The sequence below is a fragment of the Nicotiana tomentosiformis genome, chromosome 2, assembly GCF_000390325.3.
Source record: "Nicotiana tomentosiformis chromosome 2, ASM39032v3, whole genome shotgun sequence".
In the NCBI taxonomy this organism is placed as follows: Eukaryota; Viridiplantae; Streptophyta; class Magnoliopsida; order Solanales; family Solanaceae; genus Nicotiana; species Nicotiana tomentosiformis.
The window spans coordinates 103,257,960-103,281,454 of NC_090813.1; positions in this window are offsets into that span (position 1 = coordinate 103,257,960).

Below are 23,495 nucleotides of genomic sequence, written 5' to 3' on the forward strand. Positions count from 1 at the left end.
TAATTTTTGGCGATCAGAGTCCGGGGGGCCAGGCCCACTCGGAAGGCATGGGCTATAGCACACGAAAATATGGGAATCACGCGAAATTCTAGTTTTATTGCCGAAAAACGCAAAACATGAGGAACGATCATGGCGGGGCGGTTACTATGGTTCCTTGGGTCGTAGTTGATGGCCCGGAAAAATTTTAGGCGATAGGGGTCCGGGGGTCCCGGGACCCCTTGGAAGGCGTGGGCTATTAGATACGAATATATGCGAATCGGGCGGAATTCTAGTTTTTTGGCCGAAAGATGCAAAAAATGAGGAACGATCATGGCGAGGCGGTGACTATGGTTCCTTAGGTCCTATTTGATGGCCCGAAAATTTTTTAGGCGATCCGAGTCCAGGGGCACGGCCCACTCGGAAGGCGTGGGCAGTAGCACACAAAAATATGGTAATGGGGTGGAATTCTAGTTTTTTGGCCGAAAAATGCAAAACATGAGGAACGATCTTGGTGGGGCAGTGACTATGGTTGCTTAGGTCATATTTGATGGCCCGGAAAAATTTTAGGCGATCGGGGTCCGGGGTTCCCGGGACCACTCGGAAGGCGTGGGCTATAGCACTCGAAAATATGGGCATCGCGCGGAAATCTAGTTTTTTGGCCGAAAAACGCAAAAAACTAGGAAATATCATGGCGGGCGGTGACTATGGTTCCTTAGGTCGTATTTAATGGTCCGGAAAATTTTTAGGCGATGGGTGTCCGATGGTCCCGGGAGCACTCGGAAGGACTCAAAAATATGGGAATCGCGCGGAATTCTAGTTGTTTGGCCGAAAAACGCAAAATATGAGGAACGATCATGGCGGGGTTGTTAGTATGGTTCCTTAGGTCGTATTCGATGGCCCGCAAAAATTTTAGGCGATCGGGGTCCGGGGGTCCTGGAACCACTTGGAATGCGTAGGCATAGCACACAAAAAATGAGAACGATCATGGCGAAGTGGTGACTATGGTTCATTAGGTCCTATTAGATGGCCCGAAAATTTTTTAGGCGATCCGAGTCCGGGGGGCCCGACCCACTCGGAAGGCGTGGGCAATTGCATACAAAAATACGATAATCGGGCGGAATTCTAGTTTTTTGGCCGAAAATGCAAAAAATGAGGAACGATCATGGCGGGGCAGTGACTATAGTTCCTTAGGTCGTATTTGAAGGCCCGAAAATTTTTTAGGAGATCGGGGTCCGGAATTCCCGGGACCACTTGGAAGGCGTGGGTATAGCACACGAAAATATGGGAATCGGGCGGAATTCTAGTTTTTTGGCTGAAAAATGCAAAAAATGAGAAACGATCATGGAGGGGCAGTGACTATGGTTCCTTTGGTCGTATTTGAAGGCCCGAAAAAATTTTAGGCGATCGGGGTCCGGAATTCCCGGGACTACTTGGAAGGCGTGGGTATAGCACACGAAAATATGGGAATCGGACGGAATTCTAATTGTTTGGCTGAAAAATGCAAAAAATGAGGAATGATCATGGCGAGGTTTTGCCTATGGTGCCTTAGATCGTATTTGATAACCCAAAAATTTTTTAGGCGATCGGGGTCCAGGGTTCCTGGGACCACTTGAAAGGCGTGGGCTATAGCTTACGAAAATATGGGAATCGGGCGCAATTCTAGTTTTTTGGTCGGAAATCGCAATAAGTGAAGAATGATCATGGCGGGGCGGTGACTATTGTTCCTTAGGTCGTATTTAATGGCCCGAAAAATTTTTAGGCGATCCGAGTCCGGGGGGCCCGGCCCACTCGTATGGCGTGGGCAATAGCACACGAAAATATGGGAATCACACGGAATTCTATTTTTTTGGCCGAAAAACGCAAAAAATGAGGAACGATCATGGCGGGGGCGGTTACTATGGTTCCTTGGGTCGTATTAAATAGCCCGAAAAATTTTTAGGCGATCGGGGTCCGGGGGTCCCGGGACCACTTGGAAGGCGTGGGCTATATAACACACGAAAATATGGGAATCACGCGGAATTCTAGTTTTTTTGCCGAAAAATTCAAAAAATGAGGAACGATCATGGCGGGGCAGTGACTATGGTTCCTTAGGTCATATTTGATGGCCTAGAAATATTTTAGGCGATCCGACCCAGGAGGGCCCGGCCCACTCGGAAGGCGTGGGCTATAGCACACGAAATTATGAGAATCGGGTGAAATTCTAGCTTTTTGGCCGTAAAAATTCAAAAAATGAGGAAAGATCATGGAAGGGCGGCGACTATAGTTCCTTGGGTCATATTTGATAGTCCGGAAAAATTTTAGGCGATCGGGATCCGGGGGTCTCGGGACCACTCGGAAGGCGTGGGCTATAGCACACGAAAATATGGGAATCGGGCGGAATTCTAGTTTTTTTGGCCATAAAATGCAAAAAATGGGTACCGATCATGGCGGGGCGGTGACAATGGTTCCTTAGGTCATATTTGATGGCCCGGAAAAATTTTAGGCGATCAGGGTCTGGGGGTCCCGGGACCACTTGGAAGGCGTGGGCTATAGCACACAAAAATATGGGAAATGCAAAAACACGAGGAACGGTCATGTTAGGGCGGTGACTATGGTTCATTAGGTCATATTTGATGGCCCAAAAAAATTTTAGGCGATCCGAGTCCGGGGGGCCCGGCCCACTCGGAAGGCGTGGGCTACAGCACACGAAAATATGGGAATCACGCGGAATTCTAGTTTTTTGGCCGAAAAACGCAAAAAATCATGGCGGGGACGGTTACTATGGTTCCTTGGGTCGTATTTAATGGCCCGAAAAAATTTTAGGCGATCGGGGTCAGGGGGTCCCGGGACCACTTGGAAGGCGTAGGCTATAACACACGAAAATATGGGAATCACGCAGAATTCTAGTTTTTTAGCTGAAAAATGGAAAAAATGAGGAACGATCATGGCGGGGCAGTGACTATGGTTCCTTAGGTCGTATTTGATGGCCTAGAAATATTTTAGGCGATCCGAGCCCGGAGGGCCCTGCCCACTCGGAAGGCGTGGGCTATAGCACATGAAAATATGGGAATCGGGTGGAATTCTAGCTTTTTGGCCGTATAAATGCAAAACATGAGGAAAGATCATGGAAGGGCGGCGAATATGGTTCCTTGGGTCGTAATTGATGGCTCGGAAAATTTTTAGGCGATCGGGGTCCGGGGGTCCCAGGACCACTCGGAAGGCGTGGGCTATATAGCACACGAAAATATGGGAATCCGGCGGAATTCTAGTTTTTTGGCCGTAAAATGCAAAAAATGAGGAGCGATCATGGCGGGGCGGTGACTATGCTTCCTTAGGTCGTATTTGATAGCCCGAAAATGTTTTAGGCGATCGGGGTCTGGGGGACTCGGGACCACTTGGAAGGCGCGGGCTATTGCACATAAAAATATGGGAATCGGGCAAAATTCTAATTTTTTTGCCGTAAAACGCAAAAACACGAGGAACGGTCATGTCAGGGCGGTGACTATGGTTCTTTAGGTCGTATTTGATGGCCCAAAATAATTTTAGGCGGTCAGAGTCTGTGGGGCCCGTCCCACTTGGAAGGCGTGGGCTATAGCACACGAATATATGGGAATCGCGCGGAATTCTAGTTTTTTGGCCGAAAAAGGCAAAAAATGAGGAATGATCATGGCGGGGTTTTAACTATGATGCCTTAGATCGTATTTGATGACCCGGAAAATTTTTAGGCGATCGGGGTCCGTGGTTCCCGGAACCACTTTAAAGGCGTGGGCTATAGCATACGAAAATATGGGTATAGGGCGGAATTCTAGTTTTTTCGCCGGAAATCGCAATAAGTGAAGAATGATCATGGAGGGGCGGTGACTATCGTTCCTTAGGTCATATTTAATGGCCCGGAAAAAAATTAGGTGATCCGAGTCCGGGGGGCCCGGCCCACTCGGAAGGCGTGGGCTATAGCACACGAAAATATGGGAATCATGCGAAATTCTAGTGTTTTGGCCGAAAAACGCAAAAAATGAGGAACGATCATGGCGGGGGCGGTTACTATGGTTCCTTGGGTCGTATTTAATGGCCCGAAAATATTTTAGGCGATCGGGGTCCGGGGGTCCCGGGACCACTTGGAAAGCGTGGGCTATAACACACGAAAATATGGGAATCACGCGGAATTCTATTTTTATAGCCGAAAAACGCAAAAAAAGAGGAACGATCATGGCGGGGCAGTGACTATGGTTCCTTAGGTCGTATTTGATGGCCTAGAAATATTTTAGGCGATTCGTGCCCGGAGGGCCTGGCCCACTCGGAAAGCGTGGGCTATAGCACACGAAAATATGGGAATCGGGTGAAATTCTAGCTTTTTGGCCGTACAAATGCAAAAAATAAGGAAAACTCATGGAAGTGCGGCGACAATGGTTCCTTGGGTCTTATTTGATGGCCCAGAAAAATTTTAGGCGATCGGGGTCCGGGGGTCTTGGGACTACTCGGAAGGCATGGGCTATAGCACACGAAAATATGGGAATCCGGCGGAATTCTAGTTTTTTGGCCGTAAAATGCAAAAAATGAGGACCAATCATGGCGGGCGGTGACAATGCTTCCTTAGGTCGTATTTGATAGCCCGAAAAAATTTTAGGCGATCGGGGTCTGGGGGTCCCGGGACCACTTGGAAGGCATGGGCTATAGCACACAAAAATATGGAAATCGGGCGGAATTCTAGTTTTTTTTTCCGTAAAATGCAAAAACATGAGGAATGGTCATGTCAGGGTGGTGACTATGGTTTTTTAGGTCGTATTTGATGGCCGGAAAAAATTTTAGGCGGTCCGAGTCCGGGGGGCCTGTCCCACTTGGAAGGAGTGGGCTATAGCACACGAAAATATGGGAATCGCGCTGAATTCTAGTTTTTTGGCCGAAAAACGCAAAAAATGAGGAATGATCATGGCGGGGTTTTGAATATGGTGCCTTAGATCGTATTTGATGACCCGGATAAATTTTAGGCGATCGGGGTCCGGGTTTCCTGGTACCACTTGAAAGGCGTGGGCTATAGCATACGAAAATATGGTAATCGGGCGAAATTCTAGTTTTTTGGCTGGAAATCGCAATAAGTGAAGAATGATCATGGCGGGGTGGTGACTATGGTTACTTAGGTCATATTTAATATCCCGAAAAAATTTTAGGCGATCCGAGTCCGGGGGGCCCGGCCCACTCGGAAGGCGTGGGCTATAGCACACGAAAATATGGTAATCACGCAGAATTCTAGTTTTTTGGCCGAAAGACGCAAAAAATGAGGAATGATTATGGCGGGGGCGGTTACTATGGTTCCTTGGGTCGTATTTAATGGCTCGAAAAATTTTAGGCCATCTGAGCCCGGAGGGCCCGGCCCACTCGGAAGGCGTGGGCTACAGCTCACGAAAATATGGGAATCGGGTGGAATTCTAGCTTTTTTGCCTTAAAAATGTAAAAAATGAGGAAAGGTCATGGAAGGGCGGCGACTATGGTTCCGATGGTCCCCGGACCGGTGGAAGGCGTGGGCTATAACACACGAAAATATGGGAATCGGCCGGAATTCTAGTTTTTTGGCTGAAAAATGCAAAAAATGAGGAACGTTCATGGCGGGGCGGTGACTATGGTTCCTTAGGTCGTATTTGATGGTCCGGAAAAATTTTAGGCGATCCGAGTCCGGGAGGCCCGACCAACTCGGAAGGTGTGGGCTATAGCACACGAAAATATGGGAATCGGGCGGAATTCTAGATTTTTTTCTGTAAAATGCAAAAAATGAGGACCGATCATGGCGGGGTGGTGACTATGGTTCCTTAGGTCGTATTTGATGGTCCGGAAAAATTTTAGGCGATCGGGGTCTGGGTGTCCCGGGACCACTTGGAAGGCGTGGGCTATAGCACACAAAAATATGGGAATCGGCAAATTCTAGGCTTTTTGCCGTAAAATGCAAAAAATGAGGACCGATCATGGCAGGGCGGTGACTATGGTTCCTTAGGTCGTATTTGATGGCCCGAAAAATTTTTAGGCGATCGGGGTCTGGGGGTCCCGGGACCACATGGAAGGCGTGGGCTATAACACACAAAAATATGGGAATCGGGCGGAATTCTAGTTTTTTTGCCGTAAAACGCAAATACAAGAGAAACGGTTATGTCAGGGTGGTGACTATGGTTCTTTAAGTTGTATTTGATGGCCCGGAAAATTTTTTGACGGTCCGAGTCCGGGGGGACTGGCCCACTTGGAAGGCGTGGGCTATAGCACACGAAAATATGGGAATCGCGCGGAATTCTAGTTTTTTTGTAGTAAAATGCAAAAAATGAGGAACGATCATGGCGGGGCAGTTAATCTGGTTCCTTAGGTCGAATTTGATGGGCCGGACAAATTTTAGGTGATCGGGGTCATGGAGTCCCGGGTCCACTTGGAAGGCGTGGGCTATAGCACACGAAAATATGGGAATCGGGCGGAATTCTAGTTTTTTGGCCGTAAAATGCCTAAAATGAGGAAAGGTCATGGATGGGCGGTGACTATGGTTCCATAGTTCATATTTGATGGTCCGGGAAAATTTTAGGCGATCGGGGTCCGAGAGTCCCGGGACCACTCGGAATGCATGGGCTATAGCACACGAAAATATGGGAATCGCGCGGAATTCTAGTTTTTTGGCCGAAAAATGCAAAAAACTAGGAACGTTCATGGCTGGGCGATGACTATGGTTCCTTAGGTAGTATTTGATGGTCAGAAAAAATTTTAGGCGATCGGGGTACGGGGGTCCCGGGACCACTCGAAAGGCGTGGGCTATAGCATACGAAAATATGGGAATCGCGCGGAATTCTAGTTGTTTGGCTGAAAAATGCAAAAACTGTGGAACGATCATGGCGGGGCGGTTACTATGGTTCCTTAGGTCATATTTGATGGCCCGGAAAAATTTTAGGTGATCGGGGTCCGGGGGTCCCGGGACCACTTGGAAGGCGTGGGCTGTAGCACACAAAATATGGGAATCAGGCGGAATTCTAGTGTTTTTGCCGAAAAATGCGAATAATGAATAACGATCATGGCGAGGCGGAGACTATGGTTCCTTAGGTCCTATTTGATTGCCCGAAAAATTTTTAGGCGATCCAAGTACGGGGGGTCCGGCCTACTCGGAAGGCGTGGGCAATAGAACACAAAAATATGGTAATCGGGCGGAATTCTAGTTTTTTAGCCGAAAAACGCAAAAAATGAGGAACGATCATGGCAGGGCAGTAACTATGGTTTCATAGGTAGTATTTTATAGGCCGGAAAATTTTTAGGCGATCGGGGTCCGGGGTTCCCGGGACCACTTGGCAGGCGTGGGTATAGCACACGAAAATATGGGAATCGGGCGGAATTCTAGTTTTTTGGCCGAAAAATATAAAAAATGAGGAACGATCATGGCGGGGAGGTGACTATGGTTCCTTAGGTATTATTTGATGGCCCAAAATTTTTTTAGGTGATCCGAGTCCGGGGTCCTGGCCCACTCGGAAAGCGTGGGCTATAGCACACGAAAATATGGAAATCAGGTGGAATTCTAGGTTTTTGGCCGAAAAACGCAAAAAATTAGGAACGATCATGGCAGGGCGGTGACTATGGTTCCTTTGGTCGTATTTGATGGTCTGGAAAATTTTTAGGCGATCGGGGTCCTGGGACCAATCGGAAGGCGTGGGCTATTGCACACGAAAATATGGGAATCGCATGGAATTCTAGTTTTTTTGCCGAAAAATGCAAAAAATGAGGAACGATTATGGCGGGGCGGTGACTATGGTTTTTGAGGTTTTATTTGATGGCCTGGAAAATTTTTAGGCGATCGGGGTCCAGGGGTCCCGGGACCACTTTGAAGGCGTGGGCTATAGCACACGAAAATATGGGAATCGGGCGAAATTCTAGTTTTTTGGCCATAAAACTCAAAAAATGAGGAACGGACATGGCAGGGCGGTGACTATGGTTCTCTAGGTTGTATTTGATGGCCCGGAAAATTTTTAGACGATCCGGTTTCGGGGGGCCCTACCGACTAGGAAGGCGTGGGTTATAGCACACGGAAATATGGGAATCGGGCGGAGTTCTAGGTTTTTGGCTGAAAAATGCAAAATATGAGGAACCATCATGGCGGAGCGGTGACTATTGTTCCTTAGGTCGTATTTGATGGCCCAAAAAAATTTTAGACGATCGGGGTCCGGGGGGCCTGGGACCACTCGAAAGGCGTGGGCTATACCACACGAAAATATGGGAATCGCGCGGAATTCTAGTTTTTTGGCCGAAAAACACAGAAAATGAGGAAAGATCGTGGCGGGGCAGTGACTATGGTTCCTTAGGTCGTATTTGATGGCCCAGAAAAATTTTAGGCGACCGGGGTCCAGGGTTCCCGGGACCACTTGGAAGGCGTGGGTGTAGCACACTAAAATATGAGAATCGGGCGGAATTCTAGTTTTTTGGACGAAAAATGCAAAAAATGAGGAACGATCATGGCGGGAAGGTGTCTATGGTTCCTTAGGTCTTATTTGATGGCCCGGAAAAATTTTAGGTGATCCGAGTCTGGGGGCCCGGCCCACTCGGAAGGCGTGGGCTATAGCACACGAAAATATGGAAATCGGGCGAAATTTTATGTTTTGGCCGAAAAATGCAAAAAATGAGGAACGATAATGGCTGGGCGGTGACTATGGTTCCTTAGGTCGTATCTGATGGTCCGGTAAAATTTTAGGCGATCGGGGTCCGGGGGTCCCGGCACCACTCATAAGGCGTGGGCTATAGCACACGAAAATATGGGAATCGCACGGAATTCTAGTTGTTTGGGAGAAAAATGCAAAAAATGTGGAACGATTATGGCGGGGCAGTTACTATGGTTCCTTAGGTTTTATTTGATGGCCCGGAAAATTTTTAGGCGATCGGGGTCCAGGGGTCCCGGGGACCACTTTGAAGGCGTGGGCACACACGAAAATATGGGAATCGGGCGGAATTCTAGTTTTTTGGCCGAAAAATACAAAAAATGAGGAACGATCATGGCGAGGCGGTGACTATGGTTCCTTAGATCCTATTTGATTGCACGAAAAAATTTTAGGCGATCCGAGTCCGGTGGGCCCGGCCACTCGGAAGGCGTGGGCAATAGCACACAAAAATATGGTAATCGGGCGGAATTCTAGTTTTTTAGCCAAAAAACGCAAAAAATGAGGAACGATCATGGCGAGGCAGTGACTATGGATCCTTAGGTAGTACTTTATGGCCCGGAAAAATTTTAGGCGATCGGGGTCCGGGGTTCCCTGGGACCACTTGGCAAGCATGGGTATAGTACCCGAAAATATGAGAATCGGGCGAAATTCTAGTTTTTTGGCCGAAAAACGCAAAAAATGAGGAACGATCATGGCTGGACGGTGACTATGGTTCCATAGGTCGTATTTGATGGCCCGGAAAAATTTTAGGCGATCGGGGTCCGGGGTTCCCGGGACCACTTGGAAGGCGTGGATATAGCACACGAAAGTATGGAAATCAGGCGGAATTCTATTTTTTTGGCCGAAAAATGCAAAATATGAGGAATGATCATGGAGGGAAGGTGACTATGGTTCCTTAGGTCTTATTGGATGGTCTGGAAAAATTTAGGCGATCGGGGTCCGGGGGTCCCGGGACCACTTGGAAGGCGTGGGCTATAGCACACAAAAATATGGGAATCACGCGGAATTCTAGTTTTTTGGCCGAAAAATGCAAAGAAATGAGGAACAATCATGGCGAGGCGATGACTATGGTTTCTTACGTCCTATTTAATTGCATGAAAATTTTTTAAGGCGATTCGAGTCCGGGGGGCCCGGCCCACTCGGAAGGCGTGGGCAATAGCACACAAAAATATGGTAATCGGGCGGAATTCTAGTTTTTAGCCGAAAAATGTAAAAAATGAGGAACGATCATGGCGGGGCAGTGACTATGGTTCCTTAGGTAGTATTTTATGACCCGGAAAATTTTTAGGCGATCGGGGTCCGGGGTTCCCGGGACCACTTGACAGGCGTGGGTATAGCACACAGAAATATGGGAATCGGGCGGAAATCTAATTTTTTGGCCGAAAAATGCAAAAAATGAGGAACAATCATGGCGGGGAGGTGACTATGGTTCCTTAGGTATTATTTGATGGCCCAAAAAAAATTTTGGTGATCCGAGTCCGGGGGGCCTGGCCCACTCGGAAGGCGTAGGCTATAGCACACGGAAATATGGGAATCGGGCGGAATTCTAGGTTTTTGGCCGAAAAACGCAAAACATTAGAAATGATCATGGCAGTGCGGTGACTATGGTTCCTTAGGTCGTATTTGATGGCTCAGAAATATTTTAGGCAATCGGGGTCTGGGGGCCCTGGGACCACTCGGAAGGCGTGGGCTATAGCACAGGAAAATATGGGAATCGCGCGGAATTCTAGTTTTTTGGCCGAAAAATGCAAAAAATGAGGAACAATCATGGCGGGGCAGTGACTATGGTTCTTTAGGTCGTATTTGATGTCCCGGAAAAATTTAACGATATCGGGTTCCAGGGTTCCCGGGACCACTTGGAAGGCGTGGATATAGCGCACGAAAATATGGGAATCTGGCGGAAGTCTAGTTTTTTAGAGGAAAAATTCAAACAATAAGGAACGATCATGGCGGGGAGGTGACTATGGTTCCTTAGGTCTTATTTGATGGTCCGAAAATATTTTAGGTGATCCGAGTCCGGGGGGCTCGGCCCACTCGGAAGGCGTGGGCTATATCACACGAAAATATGGGAATCGGGCGGAATTCTAGTTTTTTGGCCGAAAAACACAAAATATGAGGAACGATTATGTCGGGGCGGTGACTATGGTTTGTTAGATCATATTTGATGGCCCGGAAAAATATTAGGCGATCGGGGTCCAGGGGTCCCGGGACCACTTTGAAGGCGTGGGCTATAGCACACGAAAATATGGAAATCGGGTGGAATTCTAATTTTTTGGCCGAAAAATGCAAAAAGTGAGGAACGATCATGGAGGGGCGGTGACTATGGTTCCTTAGGTCGTATTTAATGGCTCGGAAGAATTTTAGACGTTCCGAGTCCGGGGGCCCCGGCCCACTCGGAAGGTCTGGGCTATAACACACGAAAATAATGGAATCGTCGGAATTCTAGTTTTTTCGCTAAAAACACAAACAACTAGGAACGTTCATGGTGGGGAGGTGACTATGATTCCTTAGTTCGTATTTGATGGTCCGGGAAAATTTTAGGCGATCGGGGTCCGGGGGTCATGGGACCACTCGGAAGGCATGGGCTATAGCTCACGAAAATATGGGAATCGCATGGAATTCTACTGTTTCTGCCGAAAAATGCAAAATACTATGAACGTTCATGGCTGGGCGGTGAATATGGTTCCTTAGGTCGTATTTGATGGCCCGGAAAATTTTTAGGCGATCGGGGTCCCGGGACCACTTGGAAGGCGTGGGCTATAGCACACAAAAATATGGGAATAAGGCGAAATTCTAGTTTTTTGGCCGAAAAATGCAAAAAATGAGGAACGATCATGGCGGGGCAGTGACTATGGTTCCTTAGGTAGTATTTTATGGCCCAGAAAAATATTAGGCGATCGGGGTTCGGGGTTCCCGGGACCACTTGGCAGGCGTGGGTATAGCACACGAAAATATGGTAATCGGGCGGATTTCTAGTTTTTTGGCCGAAAAATGCAAAAAATGAGGAACGATGATGGAGGGAAGGTGACTATGGTTCCGTTGGTCTTATTTGATGGCCCAGAAAATTTTTAAGTGATCTGAGTCCGGGGGGACCGGCCCACTCGGAATGTGTGGGCTATAGCACACGAAAATATGGGAATCGCACGAAATTCTAGTTTTTTGGCCGAAAAATGCAAAAAATGAGGAACGATCATGGCGGGGAGGTAACTATGGTTCCTTAGGTCTTATTTAACAAACGAGGAACGGTCATGGAAGGGTGGTGACTATGGTTCTTTAGGTCGTATTTGATGTCCCAAAAATATTTTAGGCGATCCGAGTCCGGAAGCCCGGCCCACTTGGAAGGCATGGGCTATATAGCACACAGAAATTTGGGAATCGGGGCGGAATTCTAGTTTTTTGGCCGTAAAATGCAAAAAATGAGGAATGAACATAGCAGGGCGGTGACTATGGTTCCTTAGGTCGTATTTGATGGCCCAAAAATCTTTTAGGCAATTGGGGTCCGAGGGTCCCGGGACCACTTGGAAGGAGTGGGCTATAGCTTACGAAAACATAGGAATAAGGCGGAATTCTAGTTTTTTGGCCGTAAAATGCAAAAAGATGAGGAACGGTCATGGCAGGGTGTTGACTATGGTTCTTTAGGTCGTATTGGATAGCCCGGAAAAATTTTAGGTGATACTAGTCCGGGGGGACCGGCCACTCGGAAGGCGTGGTCTATAGGACACGAAAATATGGAAATCGGGTGGAATTCTAGTTTTTTGGCGTAAAATGCAAAAAAACGAGGAAAGGTCATGGCGGGGCGGTGCCTATGGTTCCTTAGGTCATATTTGATGGACCCAAAATTTTTTAGGCGATCTGGCTCTGGGGGGCCCTACCCAATGGGAAGGCGTGGGCTTATAGCACACGAAAATATGGGAATCGGGCAGAATTCTAGTTTTTTGGCCGAAAAATGCAAAAAATGAGTAACGATCATGGCGGGGTGGTTACTCTGGTCCCTTATGTCGTATTGGATGGCCCGAAACAATTTTAGGCGATCAGGGTCCCGGGACCACTCGGAAGGCGTGGGCTATAACACATGAAAATATGGGAATCGGGCGGAATTCTAGTTTTTTGGCCGAAAAATGCAAACATTGAGGAATGATCATGGCGGGGCGGTGGATATGGTTCCTTAGGTCGTATTTAATGGCCCGGAAAAATTTTAGGCGCTCTGAGTCCGGGGGGCCCGGCCCACTCGGAAGGCGTGGACTATAGCACATGAAAATATGAGAATCGGGCGAAATTATAATTCTTTGGCCGAAAAACGCAAAACATGAGATACGATCATGGCGAGGTGGTGACTATGGTTCCTAAGGTCGTATTTGATGGCCCAGAAAATTTTTAGGCGATTAGGGTCTGGCGGTCCCGGGACCACTTGGAAGGCGTGGGCTATATCACACGAAAATATGGGAATCAGGCGGAATTCTTGTTTTTTGGCCGTAAAACGCAAACAAAAACGAGAAACGGTCATGGCAGGGCGGTGACTATGGTTCTTTAGGTCGTATTTGATGGCTCGACAACATTTTAGGCGATCCGAGTCTGGGGGGCCTGACCCACTCGGAAGGCGTGGTCTATAACACACAAAAATATGGGAATCGGGCGGAATTCTAGTTTTTTGGCCATAAAATGCAAAAAATGAGGAAAGGTCGTGGCGGGGCGGTGACTATGGTTCCTTAGGTCGTATTTGATGGCCTGGAATGGTTTTTGGCAATCCGGCTCCGGGGGACCCTACCCACTGGGAAGGCGTGGGCTATAACACACGAAAATATAAGAATCATGCGAAATTCTAGTTTTTTGGCCGAAAAACGCAAAAACTGAGGAAAGGTCATGGCGGGGCGGTGACTATGGTTCCTTAGGTCGTATTTGATGGCCCGAAATTTTTTTAGGAGATCGGGGTTCGGGCATCCCGGGATCACTTGGAAGGCACGGGTTATAGCACACAAAAATATGGGTATCGGGCGGAATTCTAGTTTTTTGGCCGAAAAATGCATAACCTGAGGAAAGATCATGGCGGGGCGGTGACTATGGTTTCTTAGGTTGTATTTGATGGCCCGAAAATATTTTAGGAGATCGGGGTCCGGGAGTCGCTGGATCACTTGGAAGGTGTGGGCTATAGCACACAACAATATGGAAATCGGGCGGAGTTCTAGTCTTTTGGCCAAAAAAGGCAAAAGATGAGGAATGGTCATGGCGGGGCGGTGACTATGGTTCCTTTGGTCATATTTGAAGGCCCGTAAAAATTTTAGGCGATCCGGCTATGGGGGCCAGTACCCACTGGGAAGGCGTGGGCAGCACACGAAAATATGAGAATCAGGCGGAATTCTAGTTTTTTTGCCGATAAATGAAAATATGAGGAACGATCATGGCGGGGTGGTGACTATGGTTCCTTAGGTCGTATTTGATTGCCCGAAAACTTTTTAGGTGATCCGGCTCAGGGTGCCCCTACCAACTGGGAGGGCGTGGGCTATAGCACACGAAAATATGGGAATCAGGCGAAATTCTAGTTTTTTTGCCGCAAAACGAAAAAAAACGAGGAACGGTCATGGCGTGGCAGTGACTTTGGTTCCTTAGGCCGTATTGGATGGCCTGGAAAAATTTTAGGCGATCCGAGTCCAGGGGTCCCGGCCCACTCGGAAGGCGTGGGCTATAACAAATGAAAATATGGGAATCAGGCGGAATTCTTGTTCTTTGGCCGAAAAACGCAAAAAATGTGGAACGATCATGGCGGGAAAGTGACTATGGTTCCTTAGGTCGTATTTGATGTACCGAAAAAATTTTAGGCGATCAGAGTCCCGGGGGCCCGGCCCATTCGGAAGGCATGGTCTATAGCACACGCAAATATGGGAATCGGGCGGAATTCTAGTTCTTTGGCTGAAAAATGCAAAAAATGAGGAACGATTATTTTGGTGCGGTGATTATTAATCCTTAGGTCGTATTTGATGGCCCGGAAAATTTTTAGGCCACAGACCACTTGGAAGGCATGGGCTACATGCAAATATGGGAATCAATCATGGTGAAGCGGTGACTATCGTAGTACCGGAAAACGTTTAGGCGATCAGGGTCCCGGGGGCCCGGCCCATTCGGAAGGCATGGTCTAAAGCACACGAAAATATGGGAATCGAGCAGAATTTTAGTTCTTTGGCCAAAAAATACAAAACATGAGGAACGATCATGGCGGGGTGGTGACTATCGTTCCTTAGGTCATATTTAATAGCCCGCAAAAATTTTAGGCTATTCGAGTTCGGTGGCCCGGCCCACTCGGAGGGCGTGGGTTATAGCACAAGAAAATATGGGAATCAGGCGAAATTCTAGTTCTTTGGCCGAAAAATGCAAAAAATGAGGAACGATCATGGCAGAGCGGTGACTATGGTTCCTTAGGTCGTATTTGATGGCCCAAAAAATTTTGAGGAGATCGGGGTCCGGGGGTCCCTGGACCACTTGGAAGGCGTGGGCTATAGCACACGAATATATGGGAACCGGGCGGAATTCTAGTTTTTTGTCCGTAAAACAAAAAAATAACTAGGAAGGTCATGGAGGGGCGGTGACTATGGTTCCATAGGTCGTATTTTATGGCTCGAAAAAATTTAAGGCGATTCGGGTCCGGAGGGGCCCGACCCACTCGGAAGGAGGCCCAAGAAAATATGGTAATGGGGCGGAATTCTTGTTATTTTGGCCGTACAATGCAAAAAACGAGTTCTGGTCATGGTGTGGCGGTGACTATGGTTCAATAGTTAATATTATAAGGCCTGAAATTTTTTTAGGCGATCGGGGTTCAGGCCCACTCGAAGGCGTGGGCTAGCACACGAAAATATAGGAATCGGGTGGAGTTCTAGTTTTTTGGACGTAAAATACGAAAATCGAGTAAAGGTCATGGCCAGGCGATGACTATGGTTCCTTAGGTCATATTTGATGGCCCAGAAAAATTTTAGGCAATCCGGGTGAGGGGGGCTTTGCCCATTGGGAAGGCGTGGGCTATATTACACGCAAATATGCGAATCGGGCGGAATTCTAGTTTTTTGGCCGTAAAATGCAAACAAAACGAGGAACGGTCATGGAAGGGCGGTGACTATGGTACCTTAGGTCGTATTTAATGGCCCGGAATTCTTTTTTGTGATCGGGGTCCGGGGGTCCTGGGCTCAATCGGAAGGCGTGGGCTATACCACACGAAAATATAGGAATCAAGCGAAATTCTAATTTTTTTACCATAAAACGCAAAAGAACGAGAAACGGTCATGGCAGGGCGGTGACTATGGTTCCTTAGTAAAGGCGTGGGCTATAGCACACGAAAATATGGGAATCTAGCAAAATTCTAGTTTTTTCGCTGAAAAATGCAAAACATAAGGACCACTCATGACGGGGTGGTGACTATGGTTCCTTAGGTCGTATTATATGTACCGAAATACTTTTAGGCAATCCGAGTCTGGGGGGCCCTACCAACTGGGTAGGCGTGGGATGTAGCACACGAAAATATGGGAATAAGGTGGAATTCTAGTTATTTGGCCATTAAAATGCCAAAAATGAGGAACAATCATGGCTGGGCGGTGACTATGGTTCCTTAGGTCGTATTTGCTGGCTCGGAAGGCGTGGGTAGCACACGAAAATAAGGGAGTCGGGCGGAATTCTAGTTTTTTGGCCGAAAAATGCAAAACATGAGGAACGATCATGGCGGGGCGGTGACTATGGTTCTTTAGGTCGTATTTGATGGCTTGGAAAAATATTAGGCGATCCGAGTCCCAAGGGGGGGGGGCACTCTGAAGGCGTGGGCTATAACACACGAAAATATGGGAATCGGGAGGAATTCAAGTTTTTTGGCCGTAAAATGCAAAAAATTAGGAAAGGTAATGGCGGGGCGGTGACTATGGTTCCATAGGTCGTATTTTATGTCCCAGAAAATTTTCAGGAGATCCGGCTTCGGGGGCCCTACCCACTGGGAAGGCGTGGGCTATAGCATACGAAAATATGGGAAACAAGCGAAAGTCTAATTTTTTAGCCGAAAAATGCAAAAAATGAGTAACGATCATGGAGGGGCGGTGACTATGGTTCCTTAGGTTGTATTTAATGGCCCGGAATAATTTTAGGCGATCCGTGTCCGGGGGGTCCGGCCCACTCGAAAGTCGTTGGCTATAGCACACGAAAATATGGGAATCAGGCAGAATTGTAGTTTGGTTGGCCGAAAAACACAAGAAATGAGGAAGTATCATGGCAGGGCGGTGACTATGGTTCCTTATGTCATATTTGATGGCCTGGAAAAATTTTAGGCGATCGGGGTCCGAGGGTCCCGGGACCACTTGGAAGGCGTGGGCTACCACACGAAAATATGGGAATCGGGCGGAATTTTAGTTTTTTGGCCGAAAAATGCAAAAAATGAGGAACGATCATGGCGGGGCAGTGACTATGGTTCCTTAGGTCCTATTTGATGGCCCGAAAAAATCTTAGGTGATCGGGGTCTTGGGGTCCCGGGACCACTTGGAAGGCGTGGGCTATAACACACAAAAATATGGGAATCGGGCGAAATTCTATGTTTTTTTCCCTGGCAGGGTGGTGACTATGGTTCTTAAGGTCGTATTTGATGCCCCGGAAATATTTTAGGAGATCCGAGTTCGTGGGGTCTGACCCACTCGGAAGGCGTGGGCTATAGCACACGAAAATATGGGAATTGGGAGGAATTCTAGTTTTTGGGCCGTAAAATGCAAAATATTAGGAACAATCATGGCGAGGCTGTGACTATGGTTCTTAAGGTTGTATATGATGCCCCGGAAAAATTTTAGGCGATGCGAGTCAGGGGGCCCGGCCGATTCGGAAGGCGTGGGCAATAGCACACAAAAATATGGTAATCGGGCGGAGTTCTAGTTTTTTGGCCGAAAAAAGCAATAAATGAGGAACGATCATGGCGGGGCGGTGACAATGGTTCCTTAGGTTGTATTTGATGGCCCAGAAAAATTTTAAGAGATCGGGGTTCGGGGGTCCCAGGACCACTTGGAAGGCGTGGGCTATAGCACACAAAACTATGGAGATCGGGCGAAATTCTAGTTTTTTGCCCAGAAAATGCAAAATATTAGGAACAATCATGGCGAGGCTGTGACTATGGTTCTTAAGGTTGTATATGATGCCCCGGAAAAATTTTAGGCGATGCGAGTCAGGGGGCCCGGCCGATTCGGAAGGCGTGGGCAATAGCACACAAAAATATGGTAATCGGGCGGAGTTCTAGTTTTTTGGCCGAAAAAAGCAATAAATGAGGAACGATCATGGCGGGGCGGTGACAATGGTTCCTTAGGTTGTATTTGATGGCCCAGAAAAATTTTAAGAGATCGGGGTTCGGGGGTCCCGAGACCACTTGGAAGGCGTGGGCTATAGCACACGAAAATATGGGAATCGGGCGGAATTCTAGTTTTTTGGCCGTAAAATGCAAGAAATGAGGAACGATCATGGCAGGGCGGTTACTATGGTTCCTTAGGTCCTATTTGATGGCCCGAAAAAATCTTAGGTGATCGGGGTCTTGGGGTCCCGGGACCACTTGGAAGGCGTGGGCTATAACACACAAAAATATGGGAATCGGGCGGAATTCTATTTTTTTCCCTGGCAGGGTGGTGACTATGGTTCTTAAGGTCGTATTTGATGCCCCGGAAATATTTTAGGAGATCCGAGTTCGTGGGGTCTGACCCACTCGGAAGGCGTGGGCTATAGCACACGAAAATATGGGAATTGGGAGGAATTCTAGTTTTTGGGCTGTAAAATGCAAAAAATGCGGAAAGGTCATGGCGGGGTGGTAACTATGGTTCCTTAGGTCGTATTTGATGGCCCGAAAATTTTTTAGGTGATCCGGTTCTGGGGGTCCCTACCCACTGTGGAGGCGTGGGCTATAGCAAATGAAAATATAAAAATCAGGTGAAATTCTAGTTTTTTGGCCGAAAAGCACTAAAAATGAGGAACGATCATGGCGGTGCGGTGACAATGGTTCCTTAGGTTGTATTTGATGGCCCAGAAAAAATTTAAGAGATCGAGGTTCGGGGGTTCCGAGACCACTTGGAAGGCGTAGGGAATCGGGCGGAATTCTAGTTTTTTGGCCGTAAAATGCAAGAAATGAGGACCGATAATGGCGGGGTGGTGACTATGGTTCCTTAGATCGTATTTGATGGCCCGGAAAAATCTTAGTCGATCGGGGTCTTAGGGTCCCGGTACCACTTGGAAGGCTTGGGCTATAGCACACAAAAATATGGGAATCGGGCGGAATTCTATGTTTTTTTCCGTAAAACGCAAAACAATGAGGAACGGTCATGTTAGGGCGGTGACTATGGTTCTTTAGGTCGTATTTGATGGTCCAAAAAAAATTTAGGCAATCCAAGTCCGGGGGGCCCAGCCCACTTGGAAGGTGTGGACTATAGCACACAAAAATATGGGAATCAGGCGGAATTCTAGTTTTTTGTAGTAAAATTCAAAAAATGAGGAACGGTCATGGTGGGGCGGTGACTCTGGTTCCTTAGGTCGTATTTGATGGGCCGGAAAAATTATAGGCGATCAGGGTCCGGGAGTCCCAGGTCCACTTGGAAGGCGTGGGCTATAACGCACGAAAATATGGGAATCGGGCAAAATTTTAGTTTTTTGGCCGAAAAATGCAAAACATGAGGAACGATCATGGCGAGGTGGTGACTATGATTCCTTAGGTCTGATTTGATGGCCCGAAAATTTTTTAGGCGATCAGAGTCCGGGCGCCCGGCCCACTCGGAAGGCGTGGGCAATAGCGCACAAAAATATGGTAATCGGGCGGAATTCTAGTTTTTTGGCCGAAAAACGCAAAATATGATGAACGATCTTGGCGGGGCGGTGACTATGGTTACTTAGGTCGTATTTTATGGCCCGTAAAAATTTTAGGCGATCGGGGTTTGGGCTTCCCGGGACCACTCGGAAAGCATGGGCTATAGCACTCGAAAATATGGGAATCGCGCAGAAATCTAGTTGTTTGGCCGAAAAATGCAAAACACTAGGAACGATCATGGCGGGGCGGTGACTATGGTTCCTTAGGTCGTATTTGATGGTGCGGAAAAATTTTAGGCGATAGGGGTCCGGGGGTCCCGGGAGCACTCGGAAGGACACGAAAATATGGGAATCGTGCGGAATTCTAGTTGTTTGGACGAAAAATGGAAAAATGAGGAACGATCATGGTGGGGTGGTTACTATGGTTCCTTAGGTCGTATTCGATGGCACGGAAAAATTTTAGGCGATCGGGGGTCTGGGGGTCCCGGGACCACTTGGAAGGCGTGGGCATAGAACACAAAAATATGGGAATCGGGCGAAATTCTAGTTTTGTGGCCGAAAATGCAAAAAATGAGGAACGATCATGGCGAGGCAGTGACTATGGTTCTTTAGGTCCTATTTGATGGCCCAAAAATTTTTTAGGCGATCCGAGTCCGGGGGCCCGGCCCACTCGGAAGGCGTGGGCAATAGCACACAAAATATGGTAATCGGGCGGAATTCTAGTTTTTTGGCCGAAAATGCATAAAATGAGGAACGATCATGGAGGGGCAGTGACTATGGTTCTTTAGGTCGTATTTCGAGTCCCGAAAAGTTTTTAGGCGATCGGGGTCCGGAATTTCCGGGACCACTTGGAAGGCGTGGGTATAGCACATGAAAATATGGGAATCGGGCGGAATTTTAGTTTTTTGGCCGAAATATGTAAAAAATGAGAAACGATCATGGCGAGAAGGTGACTATGGTTCCTTAGGTCTTATTTTATGGCCCGAAAATTTTTTAGGGGATACGAGTCCGGGGGGCCCGGCTCACTCGGAAGGCGTGGGCTATAGCACACGAAAATATGGGAATCGGGCGGAATTCTATGTTTTTGGCCGAAAAACGCAACAATTGAGGACCGATCATTGCAGGGCAGTGACTATGGTTGCTTAGGTTGTATTTGATGGCCCCGAAAAATTTTAGGCGATCGGGGTCCGGGGGGTTTGGGACCACTCGGAAGGCGTGGGCAATAGCGCACAAAAATATGGTAATCGGGCGGAATTCTATTTTTTTAGCCGAAAAGGGCAAAAAATGAGGAACGATCATGGCGGGGCGGTGACTATGGTTCCTTAGATCGTATTTGATGTCCCGGAAAAATATTAGGCCATCGGGGTCCGGGGTTCCCGGGACCAATTGAAGGCGTGGGCTATAGCACATGAAAATATGGGAATCGGGCGGAATTCTAGTTTTTTGGCCGGAAATCGCAATAAGTGAGGAACGATCATGGCGGGGCAGTGTCTATGGTTCCTTAGGTCGTATTAAATTGCCCGGAAAAATTTTAGGCGATCCGAGTCCGGGGGGCCAGGCCCACTCGGAAGGCATGGGCTATAGCACACGAAAATATGGGAATCACGCGAAATTCTAGTTTTTTGCCGAAAAATGCAAAAAAATGAGGAACGATCATGGCGGGGCAGTTACTATGGTTCCTTGGGTCGTATTAGATGGCCCGGAAAAATTTTAGGCGATAGGGGTCCGGGGGTCCCGGGACCACTTGGAAGGCGTGGGCTATAACACACGAAAATATGGGAATCGGGCGGAATTCTAGTTTTTTGGCTGAAAGATGCAAAAAATGAGGAACGATCATGGCGAGGCGGTGACTATAGTTCCTTAGGTCCTATTTGATGGCCCAACAAAATTTTAGGCGATCCGAGTCCGGGGGCCCGGCCCACTCGGAAGGCGTGGCCAATAGCACACAAAAATATGGTAATCGGGCGGAATTCTAGTTTTTTGGCCGAAAAATGCAAAACATGAGGAATGGTCTTGGCGGGGCGGTGACTATGGTTGCTTAGGTCCTATTTGATGGCCCGAAAAATTTTTAGGCGATCCGAGTCCGGGGGATCCGGCCCACTCGGAAGGCGTGGGCAATAGCATACAAAAATATGATAATCGGGCGGAATTCTAGTTTTTTTTGCCGAAAATGCAAAAAATGAGGAACGATCATGGCAGAGCAGTGACTATGGTTCCTTATGTCGTATTTGATTGCGTGGAAAAATTTAAGGCGATAGGGGTCCGGGGTTCCCGGGACCACTAGGAAGGCGTGGGCTATAACACATGAAAATATGTGAATCCAGCGGAATTCATTTTTTTTTTGCCGTAAAATGCAATAAATGAGGAAAGGTCATGACGGGGCGGTGACTATGGTTGCTTAGGTTGTATTTGATGGCCAGGAAAAAAATTAGGTGATCCGAGTCCGGGAGGCCCGGCCCACTCGGAAGGCGTGGCCAATAGCAAACGAAAATATAGGAATCGGGCGAAATTCTAGTTTATTGTCCGTAAAATGTAAAAAATGAGGACCGATCATGGCGGGGCAGTGACTATGGTTCCTTAGGTCATATTTGATGGCCCAAAAAATTTTTAGGCGATCGGGGTCTGGGGGTCCTGGGACCACTTGGAAGGCGCGGGCTATAGCACACAAAAATATGAGAATCGGGCGGAATTCTATGTTTTTGCCGTAAAACACAAAAGAATGAGGAACGGTCATGTCAGGGCGGTGACTATGGTTCTTTAGGTCATATTTGATTGCCCGAAAAAATTTATGCGATCTGAGTCTGGGGGCCCAGCCCACTTGGAAGGCGTGGGCTATATAGCACACGAAAATATGGGAATCAGGGGGGAATTCTAGGTTTTTGGCCAAAAAACGCCAAAAATGAGGAACGATCATGGCTGGACGGTGACTATGGTTTCTTAGGTCGTATATGATGGTCCGGAAAAATTTTAGGCGATCGGGGTCCGGGGGTCCCGGGACCACTCGAAAGGCGTGGGCTATAGCACACGAAAATATGAGAATCGCGCGGAATTCTAGTTGTTTGGGCAAAAAACACAAAAAATGTGGAGCGATCATGGTGGGGCAGTTACTATGGTTCCTTAGGTCGTATTTGATGACCCGAAAATCTTTTAGGCGATCGGGGTCCGGGGGTCCCGGGACCACTTGGAAGGCGTGGGCTATAGCACACAAAAATATAGTAACCGGGCGGAATTCTAGTTTTTTAGCCGAAAAACACAAAAAATGAGGAACGATCATGGCGGGGCAGTGACTATGGTTCCTTTGATAGTATAGTATGGCCCGGAAAATTTTTAGGCGATCGGGGTCCGGGGTTCCCTAGGACCACTTGGCAGGCGTGGGTATAGCACACGAAAATATGGAAATCGGGCGGAATTCTAGGTTTTTGGCCGAAAAATACAAAAATGAGTAACGATCATGGCGGGGAGGTGACTATGGTTCCTTAGGTATTATTTGATGGCCCGAAAAAGTTTTAGGCAATCGGGGTCCGGGGGGCCTAGGACCAATCGGAAGGCGTGGGCTATAGCACACGAATATATATGGGAATCGCGCGGAATTCTAGTATTTTGGCCGAAAAATGCAAAACATGAGGAACTATCATGACGGGGCAGTGACTATGGTTCCTTAGGTCGTATTTGATGGCCTAGAAAATTTTTAGGCGATCGGGGTCCGGGGATCCCGGGACCACTTGGAAGGCGTGGGTATAGCACACGAAAATATGGGAATCGGGCGTAATTCTAGTTTTTTGGACGAAAAATGCAAAAAATGAGGAACGATCATGGCGGAAAGGTGACTATGGTTCCTTAGGTCTTATTTGATGGACCGGAAAATTTTTAGGTAATCCTAGTCCGGGGGGCACGGCCCACTCGGAAGGGGTGGGCTATAGCACACGAAAATATGGAAATCGGGGGGAATTCTAGGTTTTTGGCCAAAAAATGCCAAAAATGAGGAACGATCATGGCTGGACGGTGACTATGGTTTCTTAGGTCGTATATGATGGTCCGGAAAAATTTTAGGCGATCGGGGTCCGGGGGTCCCGGGACCACTCGAAAGGCGTG